Source organism: Tursiops truncatus, chromosome 15 (genome assembly GCF_011762595.2).
Source record: "Tursiops truncatus isolate mTurTru1 chromosome 15, mTurTru1.mat.Y, whole genome shotgun sequence".
Lineage (NCBI taxonomy): Eukaryota > Metazoa > Chordata > Mammalia > Artiodactyla > Delphinidae > Tursiops > Tursiops truncatus.
In genome coordinates this window covers 82,593,883-82,600,441 of record NC_047048.1, presented here as the reverse complement: position 1 = coordinate 82,600,441, position 6,559 = coordinate 82,593,883, and the positions used below count along the sequence as shown (strand labels likewise).

At 50.8% G+C, this 6,559-nt stretch overlaps 1 long non-coding RNA gene across 1 annotated transcript; it reads left to right on the top strand.

The window, feature by feature from the left end:
* Positions 1–685: 685 nt before the first annotated feature.
* Positions 686–6,323, top strand: LOC141276621 (uncharacterized). Its single transcript, XR_012326519.1, has 3 exons — positions 686–822; positions 5,839–6,025; positions 6,254–6,323. It is a non-coding gene; the product is annotated as an uncharacterized lncRNA (long non-coding RNA).
* The last annotated feature ends 236 nt before the right edge of the window (positions 6,324–6,559 follow it).

Below are 6,559 nucleotides of genomic sequence, written 5' to 3'. Positions count from 1 at the left end.
AGTTGCCCCAGACCTCTAAATGCTGGGGTCGGGGAAGCACAGAACCTAGGGGGGCATCAAAGAGGCTCCTGCCTCTGGCCGGCACGTTCAGGAAAAGCCTTCCTGGGAGAAATGCTCTGTAGGTTCTGGGCGGTGAGTAGCAATGAACAAGTAGAAAACAAAGTCCAAGCGCAGGCCCTGCCCTTCCTCCCCAGTGTCTAGAACAAGATGTAACATGCAGTAGGAGCGCCATAAACCCTTGTTGAATGAATGTTGGGTAAAAGCGAGAGAGAGCGAGACGGTGCTTTAGGGAACTTGACGATCGCGCTTGGTACGGGGCCCGAGGCATAGTTTTAATGCAGTGAAAGGTTAGAGGGCATAACCGTTAGCCCATCTGTACAATGAGGATGATAACAGTGCCTGCCTTGCAAGGTTGTGATGAGGATTAGAGCTCCCAAAACACTCGTGGCACACACTGGTACCCTGTGTTACTATTAGTAATTAAGGTCAATAGCAATTGATCATTAATAACGCAATTAAACAACACGATACTGCAACGATAATCACACTGAACGCTACCTTATTGGCACCTAGCTATTATTATTGTCATATAGTACCGTCATTCATTACAGGTGATGCTTTTCTGTACCGCTTTGCAGGAGGTATCTGCTGGGGAGTCCGGAGGGTACCACGGCCTCATCTCTTTTCTCTCCCTACTGAGCCCTGGCTGAGAGCAGTGGAGTAGCCCTTGGACTGTTGGACTCAGAGGCTTCTAGGAGGGCCTGCCATGTGCCCGGCCTCTGGCTGCTGTGGTGACGAGGGGATGGCTGCAGAAACGTACAGGTGAGCAGGTCCCCACCTGACCGGAGGTAGGTCTCGCCCACGGCTCCAGAAGTGGTGCGTCCTACTCTCTAAATAATGCCATTATGGCTGTCACCCATGAATTTCGCTAAAACCTTTTGGAAATTGTTTATATTTTCAGCCGAATGACCTCTCGGGGTAATGAGTTTCCATAACGACTAATGGGTGGCCGGCGTGCTTCCGCCAGGCTGGGCACTGCCTGCTGGTTGAGCGCTGATGGAAGTTCCTGTTTGCATCCTCCCGCAGGCAGGGGAGGGGCGGGTGAAGGGCTGGGTCTCTGGCTTTGCCCCCAAATACCCTCTGACATGAGCCTCTCCCCACTTGGAGCTGAGGGGACAAGCTTGTGGCTGGCTGGAAGCTTGGAGAAAGCACTCCTAGGCCCAAAAAGGGGACACCCTGGCTCCGTGGCCACCTCTGCAGCTAAACAGAGGGAAAGCTTGGAACGCGAGAAAGCGAGGGCATAAATCCAAGTGTCAGCGTCCACGTCTGGCCTTTTTCTCGGTCCGCTGTTCCTGCCGGTCGGGGAAGAGAAGGGGAGATTTACGGATACCACAACAGACCACCTCCGATGGAACTAGGTGTTACAGTAGAATGGGCTGCCTCTGACTTGCAGGAAACACTCTGCCAGCCAGCAGACTCCCCAGACCCCGCTCCGGGCCTGGAGGAGGGAAGGCTGGGCTCAGTTTCCAGCCTGGAGCCCTCCCGGCACGGCTCCCACCAGAGGGGATAAGCGATCCTACACTGTTTTCAGTGCGCAGAGGTGAGCTGATGGGCAGCTCTTTATGAAGGATTAAGAGCCGGGGAAGCACCTGGCAGATGTCAGTGGCCTCAAAACGACTCTGTCTCTTTCTATATTGGGAGCCGCGTGCCTCTCGCCGGAACTGAGCTCTTGGTACCAGTTTCAACTCCTCACTGGAAGTGAGGGGCCTCGGTCACTGACAAGGCCAGGTGGTCCCATTGACCCCGAGGGCCTTTTTGCCAGGCTCAGAGGCCACGTGGCACCATCTACCTTCTTTCCAAACCCAAAACCGCCCGGAGGGTACCCCCGGGGTGGAGAGGGGACTACCTGAGGACCCCACTAATAGCTGCGGGGGGAACCCTCCCAGGACGATCAACCTACTGGGAACCTCTGCTCCCTCGTGTGTAAAATGAGCTCAAGAAAGATGAGCCCAGACTCACGAAATGTCACAGCTGAAAAAGGCCTGTAATGAGCCTTTGGCTGTGTCCCAGGGCCTCCGAAACTTGTCTGATCACAGAATGCATTCATTCACTCATGCACTCCGCTGACGTCTCTGAACACCTACTATGTGCCAGACAAGGGGCCAGGCGTGCCGATGCAAGGATGAAAGGGCACGTTCTCGTGAGGCAGGAGACACACGAGCAGATAAACAGAACAGAATTCCGGGCCACGATACGGGGCGATGCTATAGGAAGGTAGACGGTGTGACCTGGGGAAGTGACCACTGAGCTGAGGATTGAAGAACATGATGGGTGGGCCACGGGCAGATCAGAGCATTCCAGGCAAAGGAAACGGCATGTGCAAAGGCCTGCGGTGAGAACCACTTTGGAGAGAACCACCGACTGAATGAAGCCCAGAATGGCTTAACAGAATAAAGAGGGAAAGAGCGGCACAGGTGCAGGCAGAGACAACAGGGGGAGGACCCTGGGGCCACAGTCCCAACTCCTGTGGGTCTCACTCTCAGTGAGTTGGGAGCTGCTGGTGAGTTCTGAGGCACGGTTTAGACTTTAAAGTTCACTAGGTAAAGAACAGACGTGGGGGCCAGAGAGGCATTGACCGCTGGAAATGCTGAGTCAGGGCCCCCGGGCAGAGCCAGGCTGTCAGTGTTTCTGTAGAGTTTGGTGCTCAGGCAGAGGTGGACCCCTCTACAGGCTCTGGCCCCTCGGTGGTGGACACAGGCGAACTGAGACCCTGAAGGGTCAGCGACTCTCCCAAGACGGGCCAGGGGCTGCTGGCTTCTCGGCCTTTGCTCTGCACAAAAGTGAAGCTCTGTCAGCAAAGGGGAGAAATCAGAAGCAAGAAACTTTCTGAGCCTCTGTTAACTGTGTCCTGAGCAGAAAGAAAGAAAAGAGCTCAGAAATGATGGAGGGGGGACGATGAGCCGCATAAAATTGGGTTTATGAAAGAAAAATCAATCTGTACTCCTTCTCAGGAAGAGGGCCCCACGGGGCCCAAATTACCCCTGTGGGTTATTTGGTTTTGCCTTCAAATCAGAAAATTGTAGTTATTACAGCCCCAGGACTGATTGGCACGGAGGCGGCCTCGGGGCCGCACCTCTGGCTTTGTCCGTGCAAGATCGGGATGGAGGGTGGGTCTCATTTCCTCCCTGGTGGGTGAGGTCCGGGAGGGCCAAGCGTGGGCGTCTTCATGGGGCCAGTGAACCAGCAAACCGCTTACCCTCACGCACTGGAGCCCTGGTTCCTCTAGTCTGACACGTGCCAACGCATCGCATACTTTTGATGTTCAAAGGGGTGCAGTCAGAGCTGCCCCTCCCCTCTGGCAGCCCCTGATCCCAAGGCTGCAGCCTGCTGCCCCCTCCCTCCAGCACAGCACAGCAGTAATGGCCCATTGATCATCCACAGGCTTTAACCTTAATCCCCTTTAAGCCTCAGTCAATAGCCCTTAATTCACAATCACCTGAAACGCCATTGATTTTTTTTTTAATTTAACCTGCCGTAAGTTTCCACTCGCACTGCCTCCCAGAGGGAAGGAGAGGATTTCAAACCCCCCCCCCGAGCCATTAAAACACCCCCCACCCCCCTCCAAAATAAAAGCCTATCTCTCAAGCACAAAATAAGCTTTTTTTGGGGGGGGTGTCATTATTTATTGTAACTCCATGACCTTTTAAATTCCTAACAGCTCCAAGAACAAAGGCAAGTCGCTAGGGCACGTTAGTTTTGCAATTTGTTATTAATTTGTGTTCCTTGGATGTGAGCAGATACCTTCCCTCTGGTGTGTGTGTTGGGGCCTCGCCTGCCCCCCTCTCGTGGGAGGTGGGTTTCCATTTGCCAGTGGGTCTCCCCCAGCCCTGGCTGTCCCTGGTCACTTTTGTCCACACCACCAGACTGGAGACACCTTGTCAAACCGCCCCTTCTCCGCAACTCTCCACCTGTTCACTCACGTCAAGGCCATGCCTAGACGTGAAGATACTTGTACCACACTTTTTTTTTTTTAAATCTCTCCTCATCGCGTATCATCTTTAGAGGAGATAAACTGGTAAGAAGACATTTTTACCACCAGCTGTGTCGGTTATTCAAGGGCTAAATTCATCCGCAAGTCAAGTTTCCACATTTTAATCATGTTCCCACAGAGTGGGGTACTGGAAAGTCTAGAGGGGCAGGTGGGGTGTGCAGGCATCTGACCCTGATGTTGCCTGGCTTGGCCACTTACAAGCCTTGTCATCTTGGGCCAGTCCCTTCAGCCTCTCTACAGTTTGGTTTCCTCATCTACGAAAAGGAGATCAGAGTGACAAAACTGAATAGAACTACACACACACACACACACACACACACACACACACACACACACAAATGGTGCATGCAACACCAGTGATCTCTGAGTAAGGGCTGCAGACGGAACCAGTGTCAATGTTCCTGCTTTTGATACTGGGCTATGGTCACATAAGATGTCATCAAGCTGGGTGAAGGGTACGTGAGACCTCTCTGTTCTTTGTTTGCAATTTCCTGTCTATTTCAAAATTAAAAAGTTGTTTTTCATAAACAACAAGGTCCTAATGTATAGCACAGGGAGTTATAGTCAATATCCTGTAATAAACCATACTGCAAAAGAATATGAAATATACGTATAACTGAATCACTTTGCTGCACAGTAGAAATTAACATTGGAAATCGACTATACGTCAATAAAATCAATTTTTTTACAAAAAATTTTTTTTCTTAAGGGCATAACAGTGTCGATTTTACCAGATTTTAGAGGGGATTCAGAGAACTAAGTCAACAGGGAGTGCTGAGTGCCAAGCCTGGCATCCGTTACTGTGTTTACTAATGGGATTTATTTTTGACCCATCCGTCTATTTATTTAAACCACCGGCAGCTCTTTTTCTCATTAGGAGTGTCCAGAAAATCAGAATGGTGTTTGTTGAAAGGGTGTCTGCTGTGCTTGGCAAAAGAGAAACTTTTTCTTTTGTGGTGGTTCATTTATTCTCAAGGTTAATTGTTGCTAATTGTACCACTGGATTGTCAAAAGAAGTGTCAACACAAGCCCAATTAGATGTTCTAGTTGTTGATTGGCTCCCGCGAGGTGGCCAGGAAGCAGAGCCTTGGGGAGAGTTTGGGGTCCACAGAACAAGATAAAGTCCAAATAAGGGAGGGAGGACCCTGGCCACTGGTCCGTGTGGTGCCTGTTATCCCTCCTACCCTGTAGGAATTCAAGTCTCCTCCAGGCCTTTGCAAAGCAAAGTGCGTCTCAGATAGAAATGAAGCTCTGTCTTCATTTCGGCTCTTAGGCATCAGACGTAGCCTTTTGCAGAGACCTACAGTTCTGCTCCTGGATTCTGTAGTTGCACGACAAGCCCCTGCTCCTGCTTTTTAAGCCCTTCGGTTGTTCACACTTACAGGCAGCTGGGGGTGTCACAGGCAAAGCTGCACCCAGATTCATGCTCATATCCCACCACTGCTGTGTGACCTATTGCAGGTTCCTTAACCTCTCTGGGCCTCTGCTTTCTCTTAGAGATTGCTAATTAAAAACACTTTTTGCTGTCAACACAAGGGAAAGCTGGCTGAAGGGTCTAGAGGAATACTATTTTTGCAAGTCTTCTGTAAGTCTCCATTCATCCAAAAAGTAAAAAAATTTGACCCAAGCACTAACTTCCTAGGTTGTCTGAGGACTGGAGATGACAAATGTGAAGTGCTTGGTATGTACCCGGCATTCACTAGCTTTTATGTAGAAGAAAGAAACAGCCCAAACATTGCTTCATCTTCTTTTTTTTTCCTTTTCTCCCCTGCTGTACTCTGTTTCAGATTAGGAAAACAGATTGATCCAGCTCTGAAGGGGTGATATAAATTAAAGAAGCTTATGGTCTATGAAAGAATACTCTTGATTCTATGGAGGGAAGCGTGTTTCTCCCCTTGGGATTGCAATCACAACCTTAGAAGCGAGTTCCTGGGGCCGCCAGCTGAACGCACTGCTGCTTCTCCCACACCAAGGGTGAGAGCCCACCTTCTCCCTAGGGCCATGCAAGGCAGGAGATGGTGGGGCTGGTACAGGACCCGTCCTTAAGCTGCTGAGAATAAAAGGAGGCTCAGCTTCCTCCTGTGGCGGATCCCCCAGGCGCTCCTGGCAAGCTTAACCATTCTGGAGCCCAGGGACAGATGAAGAATGGCCTGTATCCATTTCTGCTATTAAAGCAGGAGGGGTCCCTGATTGTATTTACAGGGAGAGTTGGCAGCGGAAAGGCAATTCAATTAAACAAAAGGCAGGACGCCCGGGAAGTTTGAAAGGAGGGTCAATGGCTGAAATGCTTCATCCAAACACAATTCCATCCCCACCTGGAGGCTGCAGAGAAGCTGCGTCCTGTGCAAGATTTACGGCCCCGAGCATCGCCTCCATTGGGTAATAAACTGTGTCCTCTAATCAATACCGGTGCTGGCTGCCCGTCTGCAGCCTGGCCACCCATTTAGCAAGATCACTGAGTAATGGAAAACGCAATCAAGTTGTATCATGAGTCTGGGTAATTGGATG